Source organism: Capricornis sumatraensis, chromosome 8 (assembly GCF_032405125.1).
Source record: "Capricornis sumatraensis isolate serow.1 chromosome 8, serow.2, whole genome shotgun sequence".
Taxonomy (NCBI): Eukaryota; Metazoa; Chordata; class Mammalia; order Artiodactyla; family Bovidae; genus Capricornis; species Capricornis sumatraensis.
This window is the reverse complement of record NC_091076.1, coordinates 54,429,549-54,443,450: the sequence shown is the minus strand read 5'-3', so window position 1 is coordinate 54,443,450 and position 13,902 is coordinate 54,429,549. Positions and strand designations below refer to the sequence as shown.

At 39.2% G+C, this 13,902-nt stretch overlaps 1 pseudogene; it reads right to left on the bottom strand.

Moving 5' to 3' along the window:
* Positions 1-10,006: 10,006 nt before the first annotated feature.
* LOC138083553 (protein SET-like) lies at positions 10,007-10,828 on the bottom strand (annotated as a pseudogene).
* Between the last annotated feature and the right edge of the window lie 3,074 nt (positions 10,829-13,902).

The window sequence follows — 13,902 nt, the reverse complement described above, 5'->3', positions numbered from 1 at the left end:
TTTTCTGTTATTTTCTATCTCTGATCTTTTAGTAGTGAAATGAAAGTGAAGTCACTCAGTCGTGTCTGACTCTTTGTGACCCCATGGACACTAGGCTCCTCCATCCATGGGATTTTCTAGGCAAGGGTACTGGAGTGAGTTGCTGTTTCCTTCTCCAGGGAATCTTCCCGACCCAGGGATCAAACCCAGGTCTCCCGCATCATAGTCTGAGACTCCAGGGAAGTCCTTTTTTAGTAGTTACTTAACTTAAAATGACTTTCCTGATGGCTCAGACAGTAAAGTGTCTGCCTACAATGTGGTAGACCCGGGTTCAATCTCTGGGCTGGGAAGATCCTCTGGAGAAGGAAATGGCAACCCATTCCAGTACTCTTGCCTGGAAAGTCCCGTGGACGGAGGATCCTGGTAGTCTATAATACATGGGGTCACAAGGAGTAGGACACGACTGAGCAACTAAACTTTAAGCTTAACTTAAAATGATCAATTTCTCCTCCTCCTCAAGATGGAATTCTTTATCTCACAGGTCCATGCAGATGACTTTGGGGAAGAAAGAGGATCTTGGAATAGATTAATACAATTTTGATGATTCATTTTTTGCTGCAAATGAAGTAATTTGTATTCTCCTAAGTTTCCAATAACCAATCATAGAATAAGAAATTTTCAGACTCATGCTAAGGGCTTTCCACTTCTCCTGCTTTCCTGACAGGCTGTAACCACAAGTGTTTCACAGGTCACTTTCAGGAAGAACTCACACCACTTCTGACCATTTTCTCCATCCTTAGTTTTTCAAAATCATTTTGTATCAGTTCTCTGTTGCCACTGTAAAAGGTACCACAGGCTTAGTGGTTTAGAAAACACATGCTTATCACCTTACAATTTCTATAGATCTAGGCCTTATTGTTGTTGGCACACATGTTCCTTTCTGAAGGCACTAAAGGATAAGTCCTTTTCTTTGCCCTTTCCAGCATCTAGAAAGCCCACATTCCTTGGCTTGAGGTCCCCTTTCTTGTCTTCAAAGCCTGCAATGGCTAGTTGAGATTTCACATCATGTAACTACAACAATCTCTTTGCCTTCCTTTATCATTGTGATTATACAGAACCCACCCAGGTAATCCAGGATAATCTCCCTATTTAAAGTTCAGCTGATTATCAAGCTTGATTACATCTCCTTCCAAATTTAATTTCTTTTTGTTGTATAATCTAACATATTCACTGGTTTGGGGCATTAGGATATGAAGATCACTAAGAGTTCACTGTTCTATCTGCCATATACCCTATTGTCCTTACCTCTTTCCTTGGCCACAAATGTACATATTCAATGCTTGCAGGATAATTTAACCAAGAGTTCTCACCAGTTCCTTGAACTTAACTCATGTTCTTTCTCAAGAAAAACTTTTCTTCATCAAGATTTTCTTTTGTTGATAATTACTCTCTTACTAGGCACTTTCCTGGTGGCTCAGATAGTAAAGAATCTGCCTGCAGTGTAGAAGACCTGGGTTTGATCCCTGGGTCAGGAAGATCGCCTGGAGAAGGGTAATGGCTCAGTTCAGTTCAGTCGCTCAGCTGTGTCCAACTCTTTGGGACCCCATAGACCACAGCACGCCAGGCCTCCCTGTCCAACACCAACTCCCGGAGTTTACTCAAACTCATGTCCATTGAGTCAGTGATACCATACAACCATCTCAACCTCTGTCGTCCCCTTCTCCTCCCGCCCTCAATCTTTCCCAGCATCAGGGTCTTTTCCAATGAGTCAGCTCTTTGCATCAGGTCGCCAAACATTGGAGTTTCAGCTTCAACATCAGTCCTTCCAATGAACACTCAGGACTGACCTCCTTTAGGATGGACTGGTTGGACCTCTGTGCAGTCCAAGGGACTCTCAAGAGTCTTCTCCAACATCACAGTTCAAAAGCATCAATTCTTTGGCACTCAGCTTTCTTTATGGTCCAACTCTCACATCCATACATGACTACCGGGAAAACCATAGCCTTGACAAGATGGACCTTTGTTGGCAAAGTAATATCTCTGCTTTTTAATGTGCTGTCTAGGTTGGTCATAACTTTCCTTCCAAGGAGTATGTGTCTTTTAATTTCATGGCTGCAGTCACCATCTGCAGTGATTTTGGAGCCCCCCAAAATAAAGTCAGCCACTGTTTCCACTGTTTCCCCATCTATTTGCCATGAAGTGATTGGACCGGATGTCATGATCTTAGTTTTCTGAATGTTGAGCTTTAATCCCACTTTTTCACTCTCCTCTTTCACTTTCATCAAGAGGCTTTTGATGATCTCCAGGAAGATCCCCTGGAGAAGGGTGATGGCTACCCACTCCAATATTCTTGTCTAGAGAATTCCATGGACAGAGGAGCCTGATGGCTACAGTCTATGGGGTCTCAAAGATTCAGACATGGCTGAGCAACTAACACATTCTCTTATTCACCTGGTCTTAAGTTTCAGAATTATGGTAGAGTACTTTTTTGTTCTCCATTTCCATCAAAATCAAGTGTGAAATCAGTTTTTTATAATTCTATAATGTGTCTGAAGTCTCTATTTATTTCAAGCCCAGTTGTTAGTGCTGAGTTTGGATCCTCGTTATATCACAACCAAATTTAATAAACTATTACCGTATTTCCCAGTCTTTAACCCTGCTCTTCATGTTCCAGTTTAACCCATACCTGCTTCTGGACTGGACTCTAGGCAATTCTGGTCATACCACTCTCTAATTCTCCTTCTTAGAAGTCTTTAGTGGCATCCCTTCCATATGATAGTCACTTATTTCCACAATATGGTCATAGATCACAATCAACATTCTGCAACATTTGGATCCTCGTTTAATCCTCAAAACAGCAGTGTTAGGTGGGACTTTGCAAATCACTTGAAGCCAAGAGAGATTACTGGTCTTGATCAAGGTTATCCAGTATGCAAGTGGCATACTTGAGGCTTGACTCTCTTTTCCCAGGTTCATTGATGTTTGCATAACTATCTTGGTAACTTTATTTCCTGCTACTCCTCTAACATGCAGACCATGATGGGCTTTCAGTTTTCCCCAATCTTTAACAAGTTCTTAGCTTTTTTGTTGTTGCTTAAGATATCTATTCTTTGTAAAGTCATTTGTCTTCAAACCATCCCTGCTTACAAAAACTAATCTATCCTTAAGGCCTATTTTTAAAGTTGTGATCTTCATAAAACCTTTGCCATCATTCATTACTTTGATCTTTCTTGCCATATTGTTTTGCCAAAACTTATTGAGACTTGTATTAAAGTTATTTGGCCCCTTGACTTAAACCATAATCTGCTTGTTGGCATGCAGTCTAAAGGTTAGTACATGTGTTACTAAGCCCAAGCTTGCACTGCTCACTGCATGCAGGCCACTATACAGAGAGATGAAGTGATGAGGCAAAGAATAGAGACTTTACTCAGAAAGCCAGCAGAAATAGATGATGGATTAGTGTCCCAAAGAACCATCTTGCCAGAGTTAGAAATCAAGCTTCTTTTGTACCAAAAGGAAAGGGGATGCGGTTGGTTGTTGCAGACCACCTGGTCCTGACCAGACACCAGAGGGAATGTGATAATCCTATGTGTTTGCACCTGTCCAGTTAGGTCTGGTCAGTGTTCCTGAAAGCTCTCACCAACGCAAGGGTTATTTTCTGTTCTCCAGCTTTTTATCTATATGTGAATGAAAAGTGTTATGGCTTAAAGGTCAAGCCTGGGAGGCAGAGCCTTGAGAAAAGGCTATTATGTATATTTTAAGCTTTATGGAACATTCTTTTACTGTTTGACTAGACAAAGTTGCCGGAGAAGGCGATGGCACCCCACCCAGTTCTCTTTCCTGGAAAATCCCTTTGGATGGAGGAGCCTGGTAGGCTGCAGTCCATGGGACCGCAAAGAATTAGACACAACTGAGCGACTTCCCTTGCACTTTTCACTTTCATGCACTGGAAAAGGAAATGGCAACCCACGCCAATGTTCTTGCCTGGAGAATCCCAGGTACAGGGTAGCCTTGTGAGCTGCTGTCTACGGAGTCACACAGAGTCGGAAACGACTGAAGTGACTTAGCAGACAAAGTTGCAGAGCCAGCATGACTAAGCACAGGCAAAGGAGCACTAAGGTTAGAGCGAGTCAAGTTTGTTCTTCTCCATTAAACATGGACCTTGGAGTCAAACTTCCTGGAGTTAAATTCTGACTTTGCTCTTATTGATTGTGTGGTCTTCAGAAAATTAACCTGTATTTCTTTGCCTATCAGTAAAATGGGGTCAATTATTGGTGCTTATTCCATAGACTTGTATGAGGATCGAGTGAATTGATATTCATAAGGCACTTAGAACTATCCATCTCAGAGTAAGCACTTAATAATTTTAGCTTATGATTGTGGTTATTACCTTCTTAAGTTTTGCATTATATGACTCCTCCACACATAGATGCAGATACAATGTAAATAAAAATTGCAGAATTAGATCCTTTATCTTGATTTCTCTACAGCAAGCTATTTTATTCCAATATTCTCAACACAATCATTGTCTGCCTTTCAGATCAGCTTCCTTTTTATGTTACACAACTACAACTGAGTTTTATGATGCTGATGGAGATACAAAAGCATCTATCATTTTTGCATATTATACCAAGGTAGAAAGAGTTACCAATACAATAGAAAAATCAATCAAGGTTCAAAATTATCATTAAATAAGAATGCTGATCAGAATCCAATAAGATTTTTTATGAAGTAATTAAAATCTTACACTTTTTATTCCATAAAATTTTATTTAACTTCTATCCCAAATTACATATGCATTTCTTTTCTCTTGGGGATGTTTTTGATAACGGCCTCCTGTACCATGTCATGAACCTCCATCCATAGTTCTTCAGGCACTCTATCACATCTAATCTTTTGAATCTATTTGTCAATTTCACTGTATAATTGTAAGAGGTTCGATTTAGGTCATACCTGAATGGTCCACTGTTTTTTTTTTTCTACCTTCTTCAATTCAAGTTTAAATTTTACAACAAGGAGTTCATGGTCTGCCTCACAGTCAGTTCCCAGTCTTGTCTTTGCTGACTGTATAGAACTTCTCCATCTTCAATTGCAAAGAACATAATCAATCTGACTTCAGTATTGGCCATCTGGTTATGCCCATGTGTAGAGTCGTTTCTTATGTTGTTGGAAGAGGGTGTTTGCTATGACCAGTGCATTCTCTTGGCAAGACTTTGTTAGCCTTTTTGCTGCTTCATTTTGTACTCCCAGGCCAAACTTGCCTGGGAGTACAGGTATCTCTTAACTTCCTACTTCTGCATTCCAGTCCCCTATGATGAAAAGGACATTTTTGGGGGTGTCAGTTATAGAAGGTCTTAGAGGCCATCATAGAACCGTTCAACTTCAGCTTCTTAGTGGTCAGGGCATATACTTTGATTACTGTGATATTAAATGGTTTGTCTTGGAAATTAACATAGATTATTCTGTCATTTTTGAGATTGCAACAAAGAACTACATTTCAGATTCTTTTGTTGACTATGAGGACTACTCCATTTCCTCTATGGGATTCTTGTCTACAGTAGCACATAAAAGAAAAAGAAATGCAAAAGGGCAAAAAGGCAAAAGGTCTGAGGAGAATAGCTGAGAAAAGAAGAGAAGTAGAAGGTAAAGGAGAAAAGGAAAGATACACACATGTTATTACAGAGTTCCAAAGAAGAGCAAGGAGAGGTAAGAAAGCCTTCCTCAATGGTCAATGCAAAGAAATAGAGGAAAACAGTAGAATGGGAATAACTAGAGATCTCTTCAATAAAATTAGAGATACCAAGCGAGTATTTCATGCAAAGATGGGCTCAGTAAAGGACAGAAATGGCATGGGCCTAACAGAAGCAGAAGATATTAAGAGGAGGTGGAAAGAATACAGAGTAAACTATACATAAAAGATCTTCATGACCCAGATAAGTATGGTGATGTGATCACTCACCTACAGCCAGACATCCTGGAGTCTGAAGTCAGGTGGGCCTTAAGAAGCATCACTATGAACAAAGCTAGTGGAGGTGATGGAATCCCAGCTGAACTCTATTAAGTCCTAAAAGATGATGCTGTGCAAGGGCTGCACTCAATATACCAGCAAATTTGAAAAAACTCAGCAGTGGCCACAGGACTGGGAAAGGTCAGTTTTCATTCCAATCCCAAAGAAAGGCAATGCCAAAGAATGTTCAAACTACTGCACAATTGCACTTATCTCACACACTAGCAAAGTAATGCTTACAATTCTCCAAGAGAGGCTTCAATAGTACATGAAGTGTAAAATTTCAGGTGTTCAAGTTCGATTTAGAAGAGGCACAGGAACAGAGATTAAATTGCAACATCTGTGGATCATCAAAAAAGCAAGAGAGTTCCAGAAAAACCTCTATCTCTGATTTATTGACTACGCCAAAGCCTTTGCTGGTGTTGATCACCACAAACTGTGGAAAATTCTTCAAGACATGGGAGTACCAAACTACCTTACCTGCCTCCTGAGAAATCTGTATGCAGGTCAAGAAGCAACAGTTAAGACTGGATATGGGATAATGGACTGGTTCCAAATTGGGAAGGAGTATGTCAAGACTGTATATTGTCACCCTGCTGTTTTAACTTCTATGCAGAGTACACCATGAGAAATGCCAGGCAGGATGAAACACAAGCTGTAATGAAGATTGCTCAGAGAAATATCAATAACCTCAGATATGCAGATGACACCACTATGATGGTAGAGAGCAAAGAGGAACTAAAGAGCTCTTTTATGAAAGTGAAAGAGGAGATTGAAAATGTTGGCTTAAAACTCAGGATTCAAGAAACGAAGATTATAGCATCCAGTCCCATCACTTAATGGCAAAGAGATGGGGAAACAATGGAAACAGTGAGTCTGTTTTGGGGGGCTCCAAAATCACTGCAATGGTGACTGCAGCCCTGAAATGAAAAGATGCTTACTCCTTTGAAGGAACATTATGATCAACCCAAGCAGCATATTAAAAAAAAAAGACATTACTTTGCCAACAAAGTTCCCTCTAGTCAAAGCTATGGTTTTTCCAGTAGTCATGTAAGGATGTTAAAATTTGACCATAAAGAAAGCTGAACACTGAAGAACTGATGCTTTTGAACTGTGATTTTGGAGAAGACTACTGAAAGTCCCTTGGACTTCTAGGAGATCAAGCCAGTCTATTCTAAAGAAATCAGTACTGAATATTCATTGGAAGGACTGATACTGAAGCTGAAGCTCCCATATTTTGGCCATATGAAGAACTGACTCATTGGAAAAGACCCTGATGCTGGGAAAGATTGAAGGCAGGAGGAGAAGGGGACAACAGAGGATGAGATGGTTGGTTGGCATCAGCGACTCTATGGACATGAGTTTAGGCAAGCTTCAGGAGTTTGTGATGCACAGGGAAGCCTGGCATGCTATAGTCCATGCGTTTGTAAGAGTCAAACATGACTGAGCAACTGAACTGACCTTAGTTTTCTCATCTGTGAAACAGAGAAATTTCAAGACTGTAGTCAGATGCTCTTTATTAGTATCTGAAGAAATTTTGGCTCTAGAGGAAGGATGGAAAAATCAGCAAGATGTAGAGGATAAGGGTCCTGGCTTTGAATTAGACTTGAATCACATGCTAGTTATATCTCTACTAGCTTTGCATAAATTTTTCAATCTAAATCTCTTTCTATATGTATAAGTATCTCATTTTCACTAAGGGCTAAATTAATGTGTGAAATGCTAAACCTGGTGATTGTCACATAGAAATAACTAGAACTTCTAAATATAATTTTAATGTTACCATCAAGGTATAAAAAATGAGAAACAAACAAATGTTTGTATTAATGGTTTTAGAGTAGAGAAATTGACTTGACACTTTCGGTTACAGGATCCATAATATATTTGGTGCTGAGGAAGGAAGTGATGGCTTTTCCTGCTAAATGGATGAAGAAGGAGGTGGGGGGGTGGGTTCAGGATGGGGAACACATGTACACCCATGGCTGATTCATGTCAATGTATGGAAAAAACAACTAGATTACTGTACAGTAATTAGCCTCCAATTAAAATAAATAAATAAATTTAAAAAAATGGAAACTGTGAAGAAAAACAAGATAACTTAACTCCATTTGGGCAACATAAATCTGGAAACAGCATATAATGGTTCAGCTTTTCAATGTTTGACACAAAAGCCATTCATTCAGACTGGAAATGTCTGGTTATTTCACCAAGAACTCACTGCCATTCAAAATTAGTTGTCTTTGGAGAGGAAATCTCACCAGATGATACAATTAGACCCAATGTGTACAAGTACCACACACTTGGAACGTATTAAAAATGACATTTCCACTTATTTTATAGCATAAATGTTTATCTCTGGCATTTCTCAAATGTGAGCATTTGAAGGAAGTGTTTGAAACAACTTTTCAGGATGGAAGGATAATGATAAAGAAATGATACAGGTTACATAGTATAAGAAAACCATGTATTAGCAATTACTTTTTGATATTTCAACAGTGACTTGAACCTTACTACAAAGTCATTTACAAATACCAGATATTTTCCAAACGATATTCTACCTGAATGAGGCAGAAAGCAAGAAAACAAAGTCTACAGTATCTTGACTGATCTTTAAAGATATGTAGCTACTGCTACCAAACTTAAAATACCCATTCAACAAAAGAGAGTTCAGTCAAAAGGTGCAGGAAGTATCTCTGCAGGGCCAGGTTTTAGGGAAACCATGTTGAACTAGACACATGGCTATAGTGACTTACTGTTTAATTGTAATTTCTCACACTAAGATGTGCTAATTAACAAGATAAAGGTAATAAAGAACTTAAAGTTACACAGGAGAGGAATATTAAAGGAGTATCAGTGATTAGATTTGGTTTCCTATATGTGTTCCCAGTGTATGCTGATGATCTACTTTTAACAGCTGCCATGCTCTACCTTAGAGGTTTCTCAAGTCTATCCTGTCTGTCCACAGTCAGGTTGGAGAAATGATCCCTCAGGAAATGTTCTAAGTCAAAGAGGAAGAAAACATGGAAAATGGGTAGCCCGGCTAATTTGCTTTGTGTGTGTGTGTGTGTGTGTGTGTCTGTGTGTGTGTACACATTTAGTTTTATTGTAACAAAGCAACTTGTACACTTTTAATGTTTAAAACTGAGCATCATCTTTCTTTTCCAGTGAAACAAAAGAAAAATTCAAAAATAAACAGGAACAAAGTTGCAATAGAGAATATCAACTGCAAATAAGATCCTACAGGCTCTGCTGATTCTCCCATTGAGTTGGAGGGCTCAAGTCATCATTAGGAAATAATTTTATTTTAAAAGCGTCATCTTAAACTGCAAAGATGTCCATTAAACATCACAATTAAACACACCAAAGGATAAGCCATGTTGTCAATATGCCCACAAAACCCACTCAAACATCTCAAACTGACTGACCATTTGCTGACCTTCTATAACCCCAGGTTTTAAAGTTGTTTTTTTTTTTTTTTTCTCTCTTTTTAAACAAGAGAAAGTAGACAGATACATGTTGGTAAATGCTAACTGCCCATATTCACATAGAGATACAATGTCATCTCTGAGCCCAATATATAGAGAAAGGAGGAAAAAAGCTAGAATTTCATGCAATATTGCACAGGCCCTAGCACCCTCCAGTTTCCAGCAGAGCTAAGGGAGCTGGAGGTTTCTCCTGTGCCCCCCCCCCCCCCACCTCCACACCCCGACACACACACACACAGAGCATGGTGGTGTTGATCCCTTAAAGTTCTTGTTGAGACAGGAAGGAATAAAAATGAATTTGGAAAAGGAAAGGGTAGAGACTCTTTTCCCATTGAATTCTGCTGAAGATATTTTCCTCCAAAATAAGTTGTGAACTGTGGTATAAAGGAAAAAAGAGACCTCAAAAAGAGGGCAACTGAACACAAGAGGAGAAGGAAAAAACAACAACAACAACAACAAAAAGACTGCAACTTGCTCCCAGGGACTGGAGGGGATTTTAAAAGGTTGGAATCCATCAGTGTTCCATCAGTCATCTTCACCTTTCCTCATCCTCATGCCCTTCATCATCAATATCTTCCCATCCTTCTTCCTCTTCATCATCATCATCATCTTCTTCTCCTTCCCCTTCTTCATTATCCATGTCAGGAACCAAGCAGTACTGTAATGGATTGGCCAAATATCATCTTTGATGACCTCTCCTAACTCACCTGCACCTGCATCAGAATGATCAGTAAACCAGGTGAAGAAGCTTTCTGGTTCCTCATGCTGTCTCTTCCTGCTGGCTTGATTCTGTGTTTGACTTGATCATTTCATCAAATCCTTTCCAAGTTTCCATTTAATTTTAGTGTACTTTGAAGATGGATCACCACTCTTATTCAGATGAAATTATTTGGAGAGAAGTTTATTTTTTAAGTAAGAGTTTTCATCAAAATAAAAATATATTCTCTAACCTGATTTAATGTCTTCAAATTCTGTCACTTCAACTCTTGTCAAATAATGCAGCACCTTTTCATCCTCCTCTCCAACCAGTGCAGACACTTGGGGATGGTTAACATATGTTGCTGCCCCCAAATTTGGGATTTTGACAGTCAGTTTTGACCTCTTCTGAAAAAAGTGGTTGGCAGAGTTTGCTATATTTCTGTTCTGCTTTCAAAATCTCTTCACTGGCTCGTTCATTAAGTCTGTCTATTTCATTTTGTACTTTGTCAATATTTTTGATTGCTTCTTGCTGTTCTTTTTCTTCCATCAGCAAGTTTGAAGAAGCAGATGCCTCATCTGGCCTGGAGGCAAGAGTCAGCCTCACTGTTTTCAGTTTCTTAGCTTGGAATGGAAGTGAAAACTGGTGTTTGGGGGCCATGCTGGGGAAAACAAAAAACAAAAAATGAAGAACCCTCGAAGGGGAAGAGAAAGGTACTGCAAGCTTAGAACTCTAATTTGCTGTTTATGTGGGACTGTTCTGAGATGTACTCTATGTTATATCCCAAAAGTTTCCAGTGTAATTGAGTTCCCACTGCCCATAGTGGTAACATGTTCACTAAGATACTCTGTTTCACCTTTCTTTCCTTCTGTTTCACCTTTCTTTCCTTCTGTTTCACCCACTTTTCTATCATGTCTTTTGAGATTATCTCCTACATAAACCTCTTGAAATCATGCTCTTGTCTAGATTCTACATTATGGAAGATTAAACTAAGCCTTACTAGGGAAAAGAATAAGTAGATTATTCCAAGGAGAGTGAAAAGCATGACTAGAAGCCTAGAGGTAAGATAATGCATAGCACAGTTGAGAAACTTGCAGTACAACTTGATTGTTGAATATTAAGAAAGAGTAGCTAGAGTTGAAGCCACAGTGGTAAAATAGGACAGTACCTGAAAATTCTAAATTGTGTGAAGTTTGGGCTTCATATTAAAAGAATCAGGAGATATCTAGGAGAGAAGTTGCACTGGAAATTGGGAGGAGGAAGGGACTATGAGAGAAGTAGAAATTGGAGTTGACAGTGCTTGACAGGGTGTCATGGAGAGCAGAATCCAACATAACATATGGGATTTTAACTCAGATATAGTATCAGTTCAGTTCAGTTCAGTCACTCAGTTGTGTCCAACTCTTTGAGACCCCATGAATCTCAGCACGCCAGGCCTCCCTGTCCATCACCAACTCCTGGAGTTCACCCAAACTCACGTCCATTGAGTCAATGATGCCATTCAGCCATCTCATCCTCTGTTGTCCCCTTCTCCTCCTGCCCCCAACCCCTCCCAGCATCAGAGTCTTTTCCAATGAGTCAACTCTTCGCATGACGTGGCCAAAGTACTGGAGCTTCAGCTTTGGCATTACTCCCTCCAAAGCACACTCAGGGCTGATCTCCTTCAGAATGGACTGGTTGGATCTCCTTGCAGTCCAAGGGACTCTCAAGAGTCTTCTCCAACACCACAGTTCAAAAGCATCAATTCTTTGGCCCTCAGCTTTCTTCACAGTCCAACTCTCACATCCGTACATGACCACTGGAAAAACTATAGCTTTGACTAGATGGACCTTTGTTGGCAAAGTAATGTCTCTGCTTTTCAATATGCTGTCTAGGTTGGTCATAACTTTTCTTCCAAGGAGTAAGCGTCTTTTAATTTCATGGCTGTAGATATAGGATAGATGACCATATTATGCAAATCCAGGGGGGCACAGCTTTAAGTTGAATTTTATATTAACTCTCCTCCCTTGCTGACTGCAAAATGAATAACGGTCTCTGGAGTTCTTCATTGGCCATGCTATGTAAGGTTGAACTAAAGAATATGCAATCAGCTTAGGGAGGCGAAGATGAGTTAATTTTTATATGTGCTGAATATAAGATTCCTGTGGAGATTTTAGTAGCTGAATTGATCTGGTACTCAGGAGACAGGCTTCAGCTGAAGACCAAGATTCATAAATAATCAGCAAATGTATTGAGGGCATATGGATAGTGAGATCAGAGAGATTTAAAGGAGAATCCTGGAGAACCTGACATTTAAGATTTTTTAAAACACTGAAATTTTCAAAAGAAAATGCAAAATATAGTAAGAAGGCATATCCAGAAGAAAACCCAGACTGTGACTTCACTGAAAGAAAAAGAATGGAATGCTATAGGAGGTACAAATGATCAGCAATGTCAAATACTGCCCAAAGTCAGGAAAGATACAGACAGAAATACCTGTTCAATTGAGTAAATGGCTCAGCAAGAACATTTTACCAAACGTTTGACATGGCTGCCAGATTGCTGAGTCCTAAGTGCTGAGACAGAGATAAGAAAGTAAATGCAACTTGTTTTCAGTCTTGTCAGGGAGTTTGGCTTAACTAACACTTTCAATGATACTTAGGATTATTATATCCAAGACTTATTAAGCACTTTATCTTCCACCCATTTACAAATGCTATATATATATATATATATATATATATATATATATATATATATATACAGCATTTATATATAGCATATATACATATATATATATATATTCAGTCTATCTTATAAGGTATTACAGAAGAGGAAATCACAGTCAGATTAAATGAGTTGCTAAAAACATTACATTAATTGTAATTAACTAATAAGTGGCAGATCTGGGATACATACAGAGATAATCTGTCTCTAGAGTCTCTCTATGAGCAAGAGGAAAGAAATAATATAGTATCACTGACTCAATGGACATGAATTGAGCAAACTCTGGGAGATAGCAGAGGACAGAGAAGCTTGGCATGCTACAGTCCATGGGGTCTCAAAGAGTTGGATACAGCTTAAGACTGAACAAAAACAGCAAAGAGGGACCTGGGATTAAAAGGGACTTCTGGGAAGAGAGACTTGAACATATTTAGATTCTAACAAAAAGAAGCCACTAGAGGGAGAGTCTTTGAAGAGACAGAGACAGTGAGAATGCATTTCACAAACTTGGGCAGAAGGGACACATTTCATTATTGCAGGAGAGATGGGCAGGATGAGTGCTATTATTGGTCTGTTTTGTGATAGGAATTGAAAAACCTGTCAGTTGATGACTGCCATTCAGAGCAGGACACTGATTAAGAATGAGATAGTGAGTGAAAGAGTCAGTTTAAGAAGAAAGTAAATATATTTGACATAGTTTCTGTGGTAAATGGGAAAGGAACAAAACAAGAAACACTGGTGTGTTGTGGCAAATTGAAGTCTCATGGGAAGCTGTGAATCATAAATTTCAGCATCACTAATCTGAGTAAGGTGCTATTTTTGTCCAACGTTTAGCAGCCTACAACAGAGAAGATGAATAGATGGAAGCCAAGTGTCATGTTTTGTTTTGTTTTGGTACAGTAGGGTGCAGGAGTCAAGTAAATGTGATTGCTGAGGGTTTTGGCAAGAATATTGTTGAAATGGAATCTGATGCACACCAAAAGAAATTAAGTCAGAAGGAAGTGATAGGGAGACAGTTGATATAAATATGT